At 26.0% G+C, this 18,433-nt stretch overlaps 6 non-coding genes across 6 annotated transcripts; 4 read left to right on the forward strand and 2 right to left on the reverse strand.

The window, feature by feature from the left end:
• The first annotated feature begins 14,096 nt into the window (after positions 1-14,096).
• Positions 14,097-14,168, forward strand: Trnah-gug (transfer RNA histidin (anticodon GUG)). The gene has a single exon. It is a non-coding gene; the product is annotated as a tRNA-His (tRNA).
• A 771-nt stretch (positions 14,169-14,939) lies between these two features.
• Positions 14,940-15,011, forward strand: Trnad-guc (transfer RNA aspartic acid (anticodon GUC)). The gene has a single exon. It is a non-coding gene; the product is annotated as a tRNA-Asp (tRNA).
• A 433-nt stretch (positions 15,012-15,444) lies between these two features.
• Trnar-ccu (transfer RNA arginine (anticodon CCU)) lies at positions 15,445-15,517 on the forward strand. The gene has a single exon. It is a non-coding gene; the product is annotated as a tRNA-Arg (tRNA).
• Positions 15,518-15,879: 362 nt separating this feature from the next.
• On the reverse strand, positions 15,880-15,952 carry Trnar-acg (transfer RNA arginine (anticodon ACG)). The gene has a single exon. It is a non-coding gene; the product is annotated as a tRNA-Arg (tRNA).
• Positions 15,953-16,928: 976 nt separating this feature from the next.
• Trnav-aac (transfer RNA valine (anticodon AAC)) lies at positions 16,929-17,001 on the forward strand. The gene has a single exon. It is a non-coding gene; the product is annotated as a tRNA-Val (tRNA).
• Positions 17,002-17,364: 363 nt separating this feature from the next.
• On the reverse strand, positions 17,365-17,435 carry Trnag-gcc (transfer RNA glycine (anticodon GCC)). Its single transcript has one exon. It is a non-coding gene; the product is annotated as a tRNA-Gly (tRNA).
• Positions 17,436-18,433: the final 998 nt, after the last annotated feature.

The following is an 18,433-nucleotide window of genomic DNA, read 5'->3' on the forward strand; positions in this document are numbered from 1 at the left end:
ACGAGTTGCATACCCAATTTTAATCAAATTTATAATGAGCTAAAAAATTATAAAAAAACCTAACCGTTAAAATCAAACTCTAAAACAAAAACTTTTTAAAATGAGACTATTAAAATTTAAAACATCAACTATTTTTTATGAACAAAAATATCAATAAAAAAAAATTTATAATAGTAAGTAACATCATACACACATAAAATCTATTTTGAACTTTACATTAAAAGGTAAAGTTTTAACACGAAATGTTTTTAAGTCTAAAATTTATCAATAATTTAATCTTTTACATGTCTTTAAAAAAAAAATAACAAATATTTAAGTTTTAAAATGTATGTTTAAGAATTTGGAATCTACTATTCAACTTATTAAAATAAGTAAGAATAAAAATGAGCTATAACATAAAGAAAATAAAACTACAATGTTCAAAAAAAGCAAAACAAAGCTGTTACTAATAAAAACAAGTAATTTTTAAAACTAAATAAAATGTTTATGATTTCAAAAAAAAACAAGTAAATTATGAAAATTAATTAAATTTACATATTAATAATTAGATTTTTCTCAAGAGTTATTAAGCACCTATAAAAATGAATAAATCATTTTTGTAAAATTTTACACTTTAATCAATATTAGTAGAAGAGACATTGACTTTTAATTTTTTTTAGTGTAATATAAGAGACTAAAATACCAAGAGACCTATTATTCTAAAACTATCTTACCATAATGAGCTGTTTATTGGAACTGCTACTGGGTTGTGGTTTAACTTGTCAAGTAAGTTCTTCAATTGAGGTATAATGTCTCAGCATAAGTATCTTTTAAAAAGTTACTTTGTCTAAGTTTTCCAACCTTTAAAATAGCATAAGAGTTATCCAAAGTAGTTTGAGTGTGTGAAAATTTTATCAAAAATTAATGTCATTACTGATTTCTAATCTAGTTTAATCAATATTAAAAAAAACTTTATAGCTTTAAAAAAATTGTGCTGATTTAACTTACAAAACTTTTTATATCTATAAAAAATATAAATAACCATCTCAAGTAAAACATTTGGTTTAAGATAAGTATTATACAGTAAATTTGATATCTTACTGTAAATATTTAAAATTATTTTTGTGTTATATTTATTTTAGCTTAGTTTAATAAAAGTTATATTTAAAGTCAAAGTTCTAGTAAGTAAAAGTTGTAAAATGCAAGAAAAAAGTCAAAAAGACAATCAATAATTCGCAAAGTAAAGAATTTAATTATATTAAGACCAGAGTTGCTTCTCTTTGAAACAAAAAACATTTTTTATTATGTCAAACATTTAAAGTAGATACTGTTGAATAAGTTTGACAGGATTGTAATCCTCTTGGTTAAAACTGATTCGACAGATCAAGACTGTCCTGAATGACTTTAAACTGAACTGTAGTCATCTAAGTTTTTTTCATTTTTTTATTTTCAAAGGCAAGAAAAACATATATCTTCAGCAAAAAATACTAAAAGTTACAATATAAATTATTGGGACTATATTAACTATATCTCATTCAAAATGTAGAAAAAAAATGCCTGAAATCTTAAAACTATACTGAGATAAAAAAAACTATCTTGAGTCATCCTGGGTTTAAAAAACAAATTCAAAATTTTCAAAGTTATCTTATGTCATACTGAGATTTTCAAAATTTTAAAGCATCCAGGATTATTCTGATTGTGTGGCAAACTTTTTGATAACCTGAAATATCAAATTTATAACAAACATACATTTTTAAACTATAGTTTTAGGGTAAAAAGGGTTGTTAATCAAAAATCAAAACCAGGCTCAAGCTCAGGAAAAACAATCTAACCTAAAATGGGTATTTTTTTAAATCCTTACTAGTCTGAGTTTTGATAAAGTATCATAATACCTTTAAACTGTCTATATTTTTGCATTTACATAATAAAAATACTGAAAAAGATATCAATTAACAGTATTTTTTCTTTCAAAATATTCAAATTAAGTAAAACAACTGAGGAACTGTACATCATTTTAAAACACTAAAAGAAAAAAAAAATTTCAAATAAGCACAACTAAAACAGAAAAAAACTAGCTTAACATTACACAAATAATAAATTTTTGGTTTTTAATATAAAATTATAAATTATTATAAAATTCTAATCAAAATTGTTTAGTCTTATTTAAATGTTTGGTAGGCATAAAGAAAGATTTACATCTTAGAAACACATACTATAACTCTTCTAACAAAACTATTAAATTACTGCTTAGTATAATTCATAAATTAAAGATCAAGCATTAGCACTGTTGTTACTCTTTGAGTTAAAAAACTATCCTGACTCTTTAACTTTGGAATTTTTATAAAACAACATATATAAATTTTCAATATAAATAAAGTTTAAAAAACAACTCAGGTTAATCATCAAAATTGGAATTAAAAAAAAAAATTGAAACTACAACAAAGAAATTTTATTTAATGAAATAGAAAATATTGGAACAAGATTCAAAAAACAAATTATCCTGAGAATTGTAAAATATTTATACTGTCCTGAGTTGCACTAAGTGTAGGACTCTGTATTAGTTACATAAAACTAGCCTTGGTCATTTTGAGTTTAATAAAGAAAAGAGAAAGCCAAAGCTCAAAAGTAGCAGTATACTATAATTAATATTTTGATAAATGACTAAATAATTTTTTTATATTTCAAAAAAAAAATCATACATACATTCAAAGATTCTACACAAGTCCAAAACTAGACTAACTTTTGCAAGAAAAATAATATGCTTAATAAGACTTTATTTCTAATAAAAAAAACATTTAGGCTGAAAGTGTGGCAACCTTGAATCATACAACAGATACAACATATTTTGTTAAACCAAAAGATCAAAATAGCTAGTAAATAAAATAATTAAGAGAATAAATTTTTCAACTTTTAAAGTCAATAAATTTAAGTAACAAGTAGTTTAATAAAAAGCATACCTAGCTAGCCTGAGATTAAGAAAAAAAACAGAAAAGTTCTAGCCATCTTGAGATTTTCAAAAACTTTTATAAAATTTAAACTATCCTCAGTGTGTGGCAACTCAATGTCAACTTAAGCCTATATTTTCTTCAAACTTTATATGTACTATTCAATTATGGATAGGTTAATTAATTAAATAATAAAATAAATTCTAAGGTATAATATTTACTTAACTTGTGTTATTCAAAATTTAAAGCTGTTACTTAAAACTTGTTCATTACTACTGTTATGAATCTATTTAGAATTTTTTTTTAATATACTTTAACTGTTTTTATCTTATTTAAGTATTTTATATTGAACATAAATTCTTTAATTTTCCTTTAAGTATAAAAATATTATAATTATCATGTGAATATTTTTAAAGGAATTATTGTTTAGTTTTAAAAGTAGGTAGTATTAATAATTTATAAAAGAAACTTTCTTCACTAAGCAATATACTGTAATCTACTAATACTGTAAGTAAAAAGAAAAATACTAACCTTTTAATATATTCATGATCTTAGCTGGATGAAAGCTTCCTCCACATAAGCCAACTGATTTCACAAGATCTTCGAGCTTTCTCTCTATTCTTTCAGATGCAAACTGCTTCCTCAATGTTGATATAAAGAATGTTATGTGATTTTCAATACCAAAATAGATCATGAGAGTAAAATGGCCAATAAATTAAAAGCTACACTAAACACCAGGGCTAGATTTAACTTAAATATTTAAGTATGTCGCTTAAACTAAATAAATATAATAAAATTAAGACAAAAAAAAGTTTTGTTTAATCTCAAAATTTTGTGCACCCCTAAATGACTTTCGTGTACCCTAAAAGTTTCGTGCACCCCAAAATAAATTTCGTGTACACTAGTGTGCACCAGTGTACACCGTGCCGACCACTGACTTAAACTAACACTTTGGGTTGAGTAAAACTTACATCATAAGTTTAATTTGCCACTCTTTTAAGCAAAAAAGCCTGCCTGAATTAACAAAATCATTCCTGATATTTTTGTATACAAGAAACAATTCTAGCCAAAAACTTTAAAAATGACTTAGTTGGCCTGAGATTTGAAGTCTTCAAATAGTGATAGTCTGAGTGTGTGTAAATGTTTATAAACTATCCCTAAGTCTAGTTTATATTAAAAAGTTAGCTCCAAAAAACAGCAAAGTGTGTATTGATATGCAAAGCATAGAAGTTAACTTAGTTTGCAAAATCTATGTTTGAAAAATGAAAATGTATACCTAACAAAAACTATATTAGTTTATGTCATATATATATTGTTTTAATTATGTCTGTCCAAATTTAGATATTACATGTAGAAAAAACAAACTTAGAAAATTATGCATAAACTAAACTTAAACTAACCAAAGTATTTTTTAAAAATAGGTTTAAAATGTGAGCATTTTTTTAAGTTGGTGTGCATATAAATTAGTTTAAGTTCAAAGAAAACCTCTAAAAAATTAAAATGTGTCAAAACAAAACTTAAACAAACCTTTTTTTCTTATTACTATGTTATTTTAAATGTTTTTACACTAAAACATAACATTTACAAATAAAAAATATATAAAAGAAACTTAGGTATAAAAAATATTGGAAAGAATATCTAAGCTATAAAGAAATGACATTTTAGTTAATTACTGTCCATTACTTTTGTACAAAATGGAAAACATTTGCATTCAGTTTATTTGATAAATAGGTATAATATAACTAACTTATTAAATTCAAGCACTCTTTTTTCAGATAATTACTTGCTGTTGTAAAATAGAAGTTATTATGAAACTCAGAAAAACATCCTGTTAGAATGTTAATCTGTCTTTTTCACATTTTTAAATTAAAGTAGTAACTTCTTCTAATTATTTTTAAATGTTATACAGAGACTTAAAACCAAACTAAACAAATTAAATCGAATTACAGAAAAAAATTTAACTTGAAATATATTTTTGCTTAGCGGGCCACTTCTACATGCTCGCGGGCCACAAAATTTTCTTTCGCGGGCCGCATTCCATTCAAAAAACTAACGTGCTCACGGGCCGCAGATTTACCCTTCGCGGGCAGCAATTGGCCCGCGGGCCGCAGTTTGCCGACCCCTGGTCTAGAACATTTAAAATAAAATAAAAAATTACTCAAATATTTTGTTTTTTGACAAATTCAATTAGTTTTACGTGACCTTTTAAATTTAACATTATTGAAGTTTTACATTACCACAATGTAATGTGAGACATTTTTAGTTTTTTTTAGTTTCCAGAATAAATAGTATAGGTAACCAAACTCTGTTTAGCAAGCCAGATTTACGTGCTAGGGATAGTGTTTTCACTTAAATTTTGCAACATTGGCAACGAATTTCTTATCACTTTAATTGTAAAATTTTTACTGTATGTATTTTTATATTCCATCGGGCAATCCTAAAATACACTTTTTAAAACTCTAACTGATGAAAATTTTTATAACTTTTTAAAATATATAACTTTTACACCAATAGAATAAAACTACCCTTGAAGAGTATTTCGCTGTATGTGAGCTTGAAAAATGCGGCAAAAGAGATCTTAAAACAAATTTTTATGGTACGAAAAGATTTTGTTTAAAAAGTTGCGCTCATGCTTATTCTGCTAGCTGTCGAAAGAAAAAGGGAGGAAAGAAAGAAGTTGGAGCACAAAAGGTTTTTTTATAATGTTTCTATTTTTGTGTTTAAAATTGCCTGTCTAAGATGGATATACATTATAATGCAGATCTAGTTAATAACTTGAATTCAAACAATTTCAGCTAAATAATGTAGTTTTTTAAATAAATTTAAATAAAAGTACTCGATTTAAATTGATAACTTTTGTATTAAAATGTAAGTATGTTACTTGAATAGTTTTAGATTACTTACCCAAATTTTCTTTCAAGGCGTCAGCTAGGAAAGCAAATGATAAGAGCAAACTACTATTAAAATCCGTAAAACAAGATGTGCTCGAAACTGTAGTTCCAAGAAAAGTTAGAATTTTTTATCTTAATTTTAAAATATTTATTATAAAATTGTAATAATATTGTACTTTTTTTAAATTTTAGAATGGCAGAAATAAACGAAAAGTAACAGGAAATGATATCAGTAGCTCAGCACAGTCAACTATCAAACAGAAAAAATTTAAAGCTTCAATTCCCGAAGAGGTAACTTTCAAAAACTATAAAATTTCAAGTAGTTTGTTACTGTATTTTAAGCTTATCAAAATACTTTAAATAACTAAGATAATTTTTAATTAAAATTTCTGTTGTATTTTTGTGTTTAATGTTGGTGAAAAAAATCACTGATGTACATTTTACATTGCCCTCCTGTGAGCTGGGTGGATTTTTGTGCCAACCGCTTTCGTTTCAGTACTTGTAGAGACTTAGTTGTACATATTTAGAAACATTCTGTTTCTACGCGCCAGTCTCTGTTACCAATCATTTCTATTTATAAACTCCATATATATTCAATGCCTACTCAATTATGTACATTTTACGGTGATTGGTTTACAAACAAATCTATTTAAATGTGATTTTTATTAAGTTCTAAGTAGAAACCTTTTAATGAAATCTAAGATTGACGTTTAGTCGACAGTCTTTAATATTTAAAATGTATTTTTGGAATTTTTAAATGACAAAACTGTATTATTTTATTTATTAAGGATGTTAATAAATAATATTATATAAATAAGTTCTCTAAATTTTCGTTTTAATTTCACTTTGTAAATATTTCTATGTAATTTGTAAAACTATTCGGAAAGTTGTTGTACTTATACAACAAATTAACTATAAAGTAGTAATAGACTCGTCAAGAACTATACAACGTTTGTACTAAATTTAGAGCATAGCATATTGATAAAGATCTTTGTATCTGAATAATGCATTTGTAAATGTTTAACTGATTTATATTTTACATTTAATGTTAAAAATATTCTAGCTATATAACTGACGAGAAGATATAATCTAAGTAAAGTTAAAACCACTTATATTAAGAATCCTACAAAATTGATTTTGTAAAGTTGTAATACAGTTTTGTGAACACGAAAATCATTCAAAAAAGGGAAACTTAAGACATTTATGTTAACCAAAACATTTTAAAACACTACTTGTATAAAATTCTTTACAAAATTTTTATAGAATTTACTAGCTGAATGATACAGCTAAAATGATTAGTTTTTGTTTAAGTTCGGGTTTATTTAGTCGGTACAAGAGCCCATATCAAAAGTGTGATTTTTCTTTTCTGTGTAGCATTTCTCCAAAAATACATATTACATCTTATCTATTTTCTCAACATTATTTAGTACGTTAACTTTATTTTTTTTTGCTTGAACATATGTTTAATAACTGTCAAGTAATGAACATTGTATATTTTTTGGTTTTTTTCTTTAACTAGGGTCTTCTTACTCAGTCAAATTTTTAAAGATTATATAAATTAATTGACAAATAAAGATAACTTTGTTAAATATACAAAATTAAATAAATATATTTCTAATACTTTGCAAAATAACATATTTTAAAAAGTTTTTTAAGTAGTTAATGAATTTAATATTTAACAATAAATTTTTATTCGTTATTGAAGGTGAAATAAAAAAAAATGACTCGGCAAAAAAACCCTAATTAATGATTTAAACTGAAAAAAATCAAAAATAAAGTATAAAAATAAGCTTAATAAAAAACATAGACACTGACTTTTAAATTTAATACATTAAGGTGTTTAAGAATAGAGAATACTGAAAAATTCTAAATACTAAAATTATTAACACCACCTAAATAAAATTCTAATTACAAACTGTTTTCCTTCCAGTAATTACTTTTATTAAACTTTAGTTAAGTAAACTATAATACTTTTACATTTTTATTAATATAGCAATCATTAAAACTCTTAGAATGCTGATAGGAAAAATGAAACGTCAGCAAATAGTAGCAGTAACTCAAAAGCACCACATATTATATTGAAATTACGTCAACTACGAACTACTAAGCAGGTTACCTTTAATTTTAAGATATTGGTAAAATTTAAGTCTATCTAGAGGCAGTTTTTATACAGCTATTTTTTGATTTTTTATATTTTAGTGACTAAATTTATGTAGATATTTTTGTACTGGTATTAATTTTGTGACAACTTTTAGACTAAGCATGGAAAATGGAAATTAATATTAACAATAACTAAGGCAAAATCAGATAGACTAATTATCAAATCGAAAAAGGCTAGAACTTCAAACGAAACAAGGGTTATTTAAAATATTAATTTTATGTTAGTTTTGATTTTATTAAATACTGAAAAATAAAAATATGTTTTTTTTATTTACAGTTATGTTTTATTAGTATATTTGTATGTTTTTAACTTTATGTATAAAATATTTATGATTCTAGAACAAAAAAAAGAGTATATAATAGATGTTCAGTTTTATTTAAGTAATAAAGAATAAAAACAAGTACCTTTAATTTAGACTTCTGCTGTTTTAAACTTATATTTTCGTTATAAAATAATATTATTCAAAAACTAATTAAAGATAGATTATAAAAATGCGTTACTTTGAAGACCTTATGAGAACAAACTACCCATAAAAATTTTAAAACTTACTTCATCCGTAAGTTTATGGCTATCTAGGCTACCTAATTATTCAATTATATACCTTAGAAGTATTTTCGCTCGCTTTACAGCGACATCCACCCTTCCGTTTTGGATAATAAGATTACACGTTCACTTAATGGTGACAAGTAAGACAAAACCAAACTTTTTAACTTGACGTTATCTCCTTCAACTTGCTTTTGTCGATGAATTGGTTAGTGTTTGGAGTATGGAAAGGACAAGGTTTTAGGTAATCTTCCAAATGGATTTCCAGTAAAGGCTTATCCGTTTGATTGAGTGGTTTTTGCCTAAGTTAGTAATTTAAATTCTACATTAATTGTAGAAGCTTCGTCTCGTTTTAGAATCTATTCACGGATTAACTAATATTTTTACTTGTAGCTTGAAAGAAAGCTTACTTGATTATCTGGAAATTCGCTCCTTGATGGGTAGTTGCAGGTAACATCATGTGATTTCAGCTTAACTTTATACTTTTATTTCAAATTAGCAACAAACTTCGAGTTCTGTTGAGATCAGTTTAGCTAAATACTATTCTGGCTTGCTGTTAATCAAAGAGTATTTGCCAATAAAAGGTTGCCAAGTTTTTCAAGCGTGCATTGTAAATGTTGTAGGCTTGTATTTTGATTGCTTTTATTTGACCTAGCTTTTAATGGCTCCCACCTGCGATTAAAGGATCTTAGCTGAACCAGTTGAGATGCAATTGGTGTTATAACATCGTTTGATGACCAAAACTTTTTCTAATCTTTCACCTTGTGGAAGTGACCAAGTCTGCAAGCTATATCACAAATTTTAAGTAGCTTCTCGAAGTTGCATCCATGTATTTAACACTTTATTACAACTATTTCTACTTTAAATGATTTTTCGGAAGAAAACTCTTGGGTTTAAATACTTTATAATAGTGAAAAATCGGAAACGATAACAAGTATAAATTTAAACACAAATGTATAATACGAAATTTATAGTATTAAAATGATCAACTGTTGAATTATTTTACAGTTTTATTTTTTATAACTTTTCTCCGAGAAATAACTACTTGTCTGATTACTACAAACAAAAAAAAAATTGTAACTGTTAAATTTTCATAATTTCGTTTTTAACTTTAATAACTTTAAGCGAATTTTTGAAAAGGATAGCAACACCTCCACCCCTACTAGACCTATCACTTCGGTATATGTTATAGTTAAAAGGACACACTGTGGCATCGTTGACCTTATTAGTCAACCATGTTTCAGTCAAAAAAAATAAATCAATGTTATTCAAGTTTATATAGTTCTCTAAAATATAAAATTTATTTAAAACAGATCTTATATTAGTGTAACAAACTTTTAAATAGTTGTTGTTACAATTTATATAGGAAAACTTATTAGTGTTAAAATTAATCCTATCACTTAATAAGTTTATACCCGTTGACTCACGATTTCCTCCACTAATCCCAGATGTCCTGGGAGCGGTAACAAAAGGGCTGTTTTGTCAGTTTAACTATCTTGTTGTTCCTTGTAACATATTTTATGTCCAATTTATTCTCATCAGCGATGGCTTGCTTTATTTTAACTTCTTTTCTCAATGTTCTGAAAGCTTCAATTTCCAAGAGAGTTCTGTCAGGGTTGATGTAGACTTTTGATTCAATTTCACCATTAAACATTTTCAAATCTCTCAGTCTTAACAGTCTGTGTTTGGATGCTAAATTATTTAATTTGACTATAATTGGTCTGATTTTGTTAGCTGCAATTTTACCAACTCGATAAAGTGACTTAAACTCTTCTTTTTTCATTTTATTTTCTCCTAATACTTGTTGAATAATTTTTAGATCATTTTTGCAACTTTCTAGTGCATTATTAGTTGGATTTTTACTTTCTGGAATGTTAAATATTATTACATTTAAAGCCTTTTTTTCTTTCAGTTTTTGTTCATTTTCAGCATCTATTTTTTCTGCTACTAAATTTAATTTGGTACTAATGTTTGTGATAATTTCTGTTGGTTCACTTTTCTGCATAGCATCAGCATATTTGGAGAATTTAGCTTCAAACTTGTTAAATTTAGAAGAAAAATCAGACTTTAATTCTGAGAAACTTTTTTGTAATTCTGTAATTCTATTTTCTATATTGTCTATTCTCTTACTGCTGATTTCATCTTTTTGAATCTGATCAATGTTATTTTCAATAATTCTACTTTTTTCATTATAATCTTTCTTCAATTTAAGCATCTCAGCTTGAAAACAACTAAATTCATTGTCCTTCTTACTTCCAATGGCAATCAGTTTTTCTTTCAGCTGTTTCCCAATTTTAGAGGACTCAACCAATGCTTTAATTTCAGCTTCGACAGACATTTACCTTTTTATATTACAAAACCTTTCTATAATTAAGAATCATTTATTTGAAATATACTTAGTTAAAAATTTAGTATAGTTAAGAGTATTAGTGTTACATATATACTTTATGAAATCATTATTTCTGTTTTAAAAATTAATTTTAAATTTTCAAACATAACTGCTTTTGTTTTGTAGTTTTTCTTAGGAATATTAGCTACACATTAATTTAATAAGCTTTTAGAATTAAAAAAAAACTATATTTTTATTTAGTAATATCTAACAGACTTAATAATCATTCTTAACACATTTTTGTTTTTATTATGAATATCCATTTTTTGAAACACCAATGATTATAGAAGGGCTTTATCCCTGCTAATATTTACCTCTCAATCGATATTTTAGTACAGAGAAGAAATATAAAAGACAACATCCTGATCTACCAAGAAAAACTAAATTCTGGAAGAAAGTTTTTCACAATGGTTATAATCGTGACCACTACAATAATTACTTGGATAGACAATGTCATGAAATTCTTGATCGAGTGTATATGATCCTTACACAAAAAAGTTACCAGAACGCTTTTAAATCAGTGTTTGAGGTTAGTAGAAAACTTTTTAAAAATTTTTATAATTTTTTTTTTATAAAATTGACTATATTAGAAACTATACACTTGTTACAGCCGCTCTTGGAAAATATAAAGACACATGAACCGGAACTCACTAAGAAAAAATTCACAGCCCGAAAGTACAAAATATTCGATAAAATTGTTGAGACGATATTGGGAGCCTACAACAAGTTTTTTGCAAATCCTATTTTTCAGTCAGTTTCAGCAGATGATCTGGGAAGTAAACTCAGATCATATGTTTTAAGAGAAGCTGCTACTTTACTCAGGGCTAAGCCAAATTATACTAAAATTAGTAGAAATGGACAAAAAATTACCTGCAAGAACTTTCAAATACAGTCGACAGCAACGCAGTATACCAAACATCCAGGATTATTCTGATTGTGTGGCAAACTTTTTGATAACCTGAAATATCAAATTTATAACAAACATACATTTTTAAACTATAGTTTTAGGGTAAAAAGGGTTGTTAATCAAAAATCAAAACCAGGCTCAAGCTCAGGAAAAACAATCTAACCTAAAATGGGTATTTTTTTAAATCCTTACTAGTCTGAGTTTTGATAAAGTATCATAATACCTTTAAACTGTCTATATTTTTGCATTTACATAATAAAAATACTGAAAAAGATATCAATTAACAGTATTTTTTCTTTCAAAATATTCAAATTAAGTAAAACAACTGAGGAACTGTACATCATTTTAAAACACTAAAAGAAAAAAAAAATTTCAAATAAGCACAACTAAAACAGAAAAAAACTAGCTTAACATTACACAAATAATAAATTTTTGGTTTTTAATATAAAATTATAAATTATTATAAAATTCTAATCAAAATTGTTTAGTCTTATTTAAATGTTTGGTAGGCATAAAGAAAGATTTACATCTTAGAAACACATACTATAACTCTTCTAACAAAACTATTAAATTACTGCTTAGTATAATTCATAAATTAAAGATCAAGCATTAGCACTGTTGTTACTCTTTGAGTTAAAAAACTATCCTGACTCTTTAACTTTGGAATTTTTATAAAACAACATATATAAATTTTCAATATAAATAAAGTTTAAAAAACAACTCAGGTTAATCATCAAAATTGGAATTAAAAAAAAAATTTGAAACTACAACAAAGAAATTTTATTTAATGAAATAGAAAATATTGGAACAAGATTCAAAAAACAAATTATCCTGAGAATTGTAAAATATTTATACTGTCCTGAGTTGCACTAAGTGTAGGACTCTGTATTAGTTACATAAAACTAGCCTTGGTCATTTTGAGTTTAATAAAGAAAAGAGAAAGCCAAAGCTCAAAAGTAGCAGTATACTATAATTAATATTTTGATAAATGACTAAATAATTTTTTTATATTTCAAAAAAAAAATCATACATACATTCAAAGATTCTACACAAGTCCAAAACTAGACTAACTTTTGCAAGAAAAATAATATGCTTAATAAGACTTTATTTCTAATAAAAAAAACATTTAGGCTGAAAGTGTGGCAACCTTGAATCATACAACAGATACAACATATTTTGTTAAACCAAAAGATCAAAATAGCTAGTAAATAAAATAATTAAGAGAATAAATTTTTCAACTTTTAAAGTCAATAAATTTAAGTAACAAGTAGTTTAATAAAAAGCATACCTAGCTAGCCTGAGATTAAGAAAAAAAACAGAAAAGTTCTAGCCATCTTGAGATTTTCAAAAACTTTTATAAAATTTAAACTATCCTCAGTGTGTGGCAACTCAATGTCAACTTAAGCCTATATTTTCTTCAAACTTTATATGTACTATTCAATTATGGATAGGTTAATTAATTAAATAATAAAATAAATTCTAAGGTATAATATTTACTTAACTTGTGTTATTCAAAATTTAAAGCTGTTACTTAAAACTTGTTCATTACTACTGTTATGAATCTATTTAGAATTTTTTTTTAATATACTTTAACTGTTTTTATCTTATTTAAGTATTTTATATTGAACATAAATTCTTTAATTTTCCTTTAAGTATAAAAATATTATAATTATCATGTGAATATTTTTAAAGGAATTATTGTTTAGTTTTAAAAGTAGGTAGTATTAATAATTTATAAAAGAAACTTTCTTCACTAAGCAATATACTGTAATCTACTAATACTGTAAGTAAAAAGAAAAATACTAACCTTTTAATATATTCATGATCTTAGCTGGATGAAAGCTTCCTCCACATAAGCCAACTGATTTCACAAGATCTTCGAGCTTTCTCTCTATTCTTTCAGATGCAAACTGCTTCCTCAATGTTGATATAAAGAATGTTATGTGATTTTCAATACCAAAATAGATCATGAGAGTAAAATGGCCAATAAATTAAAAGCTACACTAAACACCAGGGCTAGATTTAACTTAAATATTTAAGTATGTCGCTTAAACTAAATAAATATAATAAAATTAAGACAAAAAAAAGTTTTGTTTAATCTCAAAATTTTGTGCACCCCTAAATGACTTTCGTGTACCCTAAAAGTTTCGTGCACCCCAAAATAAATTTCGTGTACACTAGTGTGCACCAGTGTACACCGTGCCGACCACTGGTCTAGTGGTTAGGATTCCTGGCTTTCACCCAGGCGGCCCGGGTTCGATTCCCGGTGTAGGAACATTTGGCTGTAATCGTATAGTGGTTAGTACTTCACGTTGTGGCCGTGACAACCCAGGTTCGAATCCTGGTTACAGCACTTTTTATGCAGAATGTTAAATATTAATGAAATAAGAGTAATAAAAAATGAAATAGGTACTTAAATTCACTAGTTAAAAAAAAAATACATATTATATAAAAGTTAATTGTATAAAATTATTTAAGCAATAGTACAAGTGAGAACTAAATTTTCTATTTTTTTCCAGGTTTCAGTGAGAAAAATTCCGACCTTCGGAAATATCAATAAAATAAAAAAACTGCTTTATAAACACTATACAATTTTTTTATAGTGTTTACGTATATAAAAGTTTTATATATTTTTTAAATATTATATAAATACAAAAAGACGGCATTTCTCAAACTAAACAAAAAAGTAAATGAAAAGTATTGTTTGTTTATAAAAACATGGCTTATGACTTTTAAAAAGTTATACTAATTTTATTTTAATAACTAATCTTAATAAAACTTTTTGGACTTAGTTTTTAATAAAACTTAACAAACTTGTATTCGGAATTTTCAGTTGATTACATATTTTTCTGGTCCAATTTCCTTACCTCTTTTTAAAACAAAGTTTTGGACAAAGTTTTATTTAATTTGTATTAGTACAAACAAATTAATCACCATAAGTAACTTTAAAAACAGAATAAATATCTAGGTTTGATTAAAAAGTTGTTAACTGTTTTAATACTGTCAGTACAAATTTCAAGGTATAAAGCTCAAAAGTTTTTGATTGTCAACAAGTATGCTTAAACCAAAGTGATGTTTGTAAGCATTGTAGGTTTATAAACGCATAAGGTCGTATCTTGACAAGTCCTCGTTAGTATAGTGGTGAGTATTCCCGCCTGTCACGCGGGCGACCGGGGTTCGATTCCCCGACGGGGAGGTTTTTATAATTTTGTTTAAAGATTTCTCTATTGTTGTTGAAAAACATGTATATCAAAATAAAAAAATTGAACATTGTTATCCATTACAAGGCACCTAAATCATAACAACGACATTTTAGTTTGTTGAAAAAGTTATTAAAAATTAACAATAAATTTGTAATTTTATATATGCTGGCCTCAGTTTATTTCTAAATCTATGAGCTAATCTTGAAGACATAAGTGTGTTATCTTATCTTTAACAGTGATAAGAAAAGTAGCCAAATTAAGTAGTTTAGCTTCTTTATTTTTTAGTTTAATTTCTTTAGTTTAGTCTATAAAAAACATCGTTTGGTCAGGTCTTGCCTTAGGCTGTTGTTATAAATTCTACATCAGGCAGACAGGCAACAAAAAAATATTACCTTTATAAATCATATAATTTGGTTACGAATAACCGACTGCGTGGCCTAATGGATAAGGCGTCTGACTCCTAATCAGAAGATTCCGGGTTCGAGTCCCGGCGTGGTCTTTTTGTAATGTAATTCGAAATTACACATTATTTATTAGTATTAATAACAAATGAGCATACTAATGATTTGTTTATACTTTAATAAACATATCACCTGAGAAAACTGCTTTAAAACAATTGTTTATATCGTTCTTATATAGAGGACTATCTTGTTATTGTAAATAATAAGTTATTGAAAAATGTATGCTGAAAAATTAAACTAACATCATTTTTCGCAAATTCTAACTGAAAACAAACTACCTTAACAATTTTAATAGAAGTCTTAAGTATATGGTACATAAGTATTGAAATAATTTATCCAATCAAAATTCAAACGATTTACATAATACTAATATTTCAGTGCAATAAACACCTTTAAAATATGACCACGATGGGACTCGAACCCAAAATCTTCCGGTTCGTAGCCGGACGCCTTATCCATTGGGCCACGCGGCCGGTCTATTGTGAGCTCGTATTAGCAATTATAAATGTTAAGATTTGATGCGCGCGTGAAATATTCACTTCAAACATTTCTCAACTATGCAGCGCAATGCAAATAAATTCGGCTAAATAGTTACGTCACAATGGTAATTGGCTGTTGACTGAGATTATATCGCTGCTAGCTTTCAAGTTCAGCTGTAAGTCTTATTGGCTCGGAAAATTTTTAATGAACTCTTTTCGGTTGCTTTAATTTCACTTTACTAGAAAAAAAGTTATTCTAAAATTTTAATATTTTGATATTTAAAACTTATACTTTATCATAAATTTTATTACCAACAGTCAAATTTTAATTGCTACGTCAAACTTGACTATTAGTTTGTACAGCAATCTTGATAACAATTTACGCCGAAAAAATTGCTTTCTGTTAGTATTTTAAACTATTTTCGTCTTGTGTATATAGAATATACAGAGCAAAAAATAAAATTTTAAGGGTTACAACTAAGTATGTATTTTTAAAATTTATTTATTTCACTTATACTGTGAAGTATAAGTCGTTATACGTTTTAACGAATTCCAATTACAATTAAAAACAAAATATTGTTTATAAAAATTAGAGAACTAGATTTATAGATATAATTAGATTTTACAGGTAAGTTACATATAAATACTTACTTTTTAAAAGGTACTTAGAAAAATGAAGAAAGTTATAAAAGTTTGATAAAGATTTAAGTTTGAATTTTAAAGCACTTTGTTATTAAAAGGTTGTGGTTTTTTAAGATAGAATTTCGTATATAAACCTACACGTGTTTTTTGTAGTATATATACAAAATGCATTTGTAAAAACAGAATGCAAAGTATCAAATAAAAGCTACGTTAATTTGATGCTAAGATAAAGTTATATTCTGGTTTAAGTGTGCTGTAAAATACTATACAGAAGCCCTTGTCGGTTTGTTATTAGTATATAAATGCAATTAGCTGCATTTAACCACAAGTTTCCGTAGTGTAGCGGTTATCACGTTCGCCTAACACGCGAAAGGTCCCCGGTTCGAGCCCGGGCGGAAACATTTTTCATTGAAAAAATAAATAATGATTAAACTGCCAAAACACACATATTATACAACTAAGATAACCTAACTACCATCTATTTTTTTCTTTTTTATTGATTACTGAAAAAACAAGTTTTATCAAACTTTAACTATTTACATATATTCACGTATGAGAAGTCAATAATTTTATTTTGCCATTAAATGTAATCAAATGTTTTTAAGCTATAAATCTTAAAATGGTGAGTTTTATATATTTTTTCTATTATTTGTGTAGAAGCATTATAAAAGTAAGTAAAATATCTTGGTGAATAAAAAAATGTTACAACAGTTTCTATTTCTGATTAATGAATCTTATTCATTAAACCAATTTTCAGACAAAAATGCATTGTCCGGGAATCGAACCCGGGCCTCCCGCGTGGCAGGCGAGAATTCTACCACTGAACCAACAATGCATCTATTTTAAATCGGTTTGTGAAGGTTATAAATTATTTTTCACTTATGTGCTTAGTATAGCTGCAAATATTACTTGTTCAATGCTTATACTTTCTTAAAAAGTCCACCATCGCATTATAAGTTTAAAAAAAAAAGGTTTTCATTTTTTGCCCATTATGCAGGAAAATATAGTTTTATTCCAAAGAAAAACATTTATGTATTTTTTATTTTCAAAACCCAAGACTTATACCAAAAGTTAATATTATTTGATGTACTTTCTAGTTATATAAAAATATAAACAAAAATTTTGAAATACTTACACAAAAAAAGTAAATGTCGATTGAAGTTGAAACCAGTACACTAAAATAAAGTTGAAGATTTTTAAAAAAACATAGGAATGTGTTAATTGTTTTTAAACAATATTTTTAAATAAGATGTAAAAGCTGTTTTTAAATCTTAAAAAAAAGCTTTCAGAAAAAATAATTTTCTAAATAAAGATTTAAGCTTTACAAAATTGCAAAACTTTAATGCCTACAATAATACATAAAGCTAGTATTTTTCTTGTGGTTGTATAAAGTTTAGTAAAACATGTGAGAAAAACAAAACTAAACAGAGTCAGCTGAGATTATTAAATGTTGGAAATCAATTAAATCAATCGAATATTTTTTTTTTGCATTACGTCACAAATAGTTTTTACGCGTAATCAAATCAGCATTTAATAACTAGGGGTAGAACTTTTTATGGGTACTATTTTATGGGCACTATTTTGTGGGTAGAATTGCTGCAATTAAATTTGCCCATGATTTAATGTTTTGTCATTGTTTTGTTACTAAAAAATTACACAAAAAAGTTACAAAATGCGTCATGCTGATAAGTAAACTGAACAATTTTACAAATTTTCTTTTTCTTTTCTAATTCTACAAAATTTAAAATGTAAAGACTACTGCTAGAAGCTAGTACATGGAGCTCTATTTTTGTAAACATACAAGATAAAGCGTCTAACTGATATTATTTAATT

This window comes from Thalia democratica, chromosome 5 (genome assembly GCF_965202585.1).
Source record: "Thalia democratica chromosome 5, ktThaDemo2.hap1.1, whole genome shotgun sequence".
NCBI lineage: Eukaryota > Metazoa > Chordata > Thaliacea > Salpida > Salpidae > Thalia > Thalia democratica.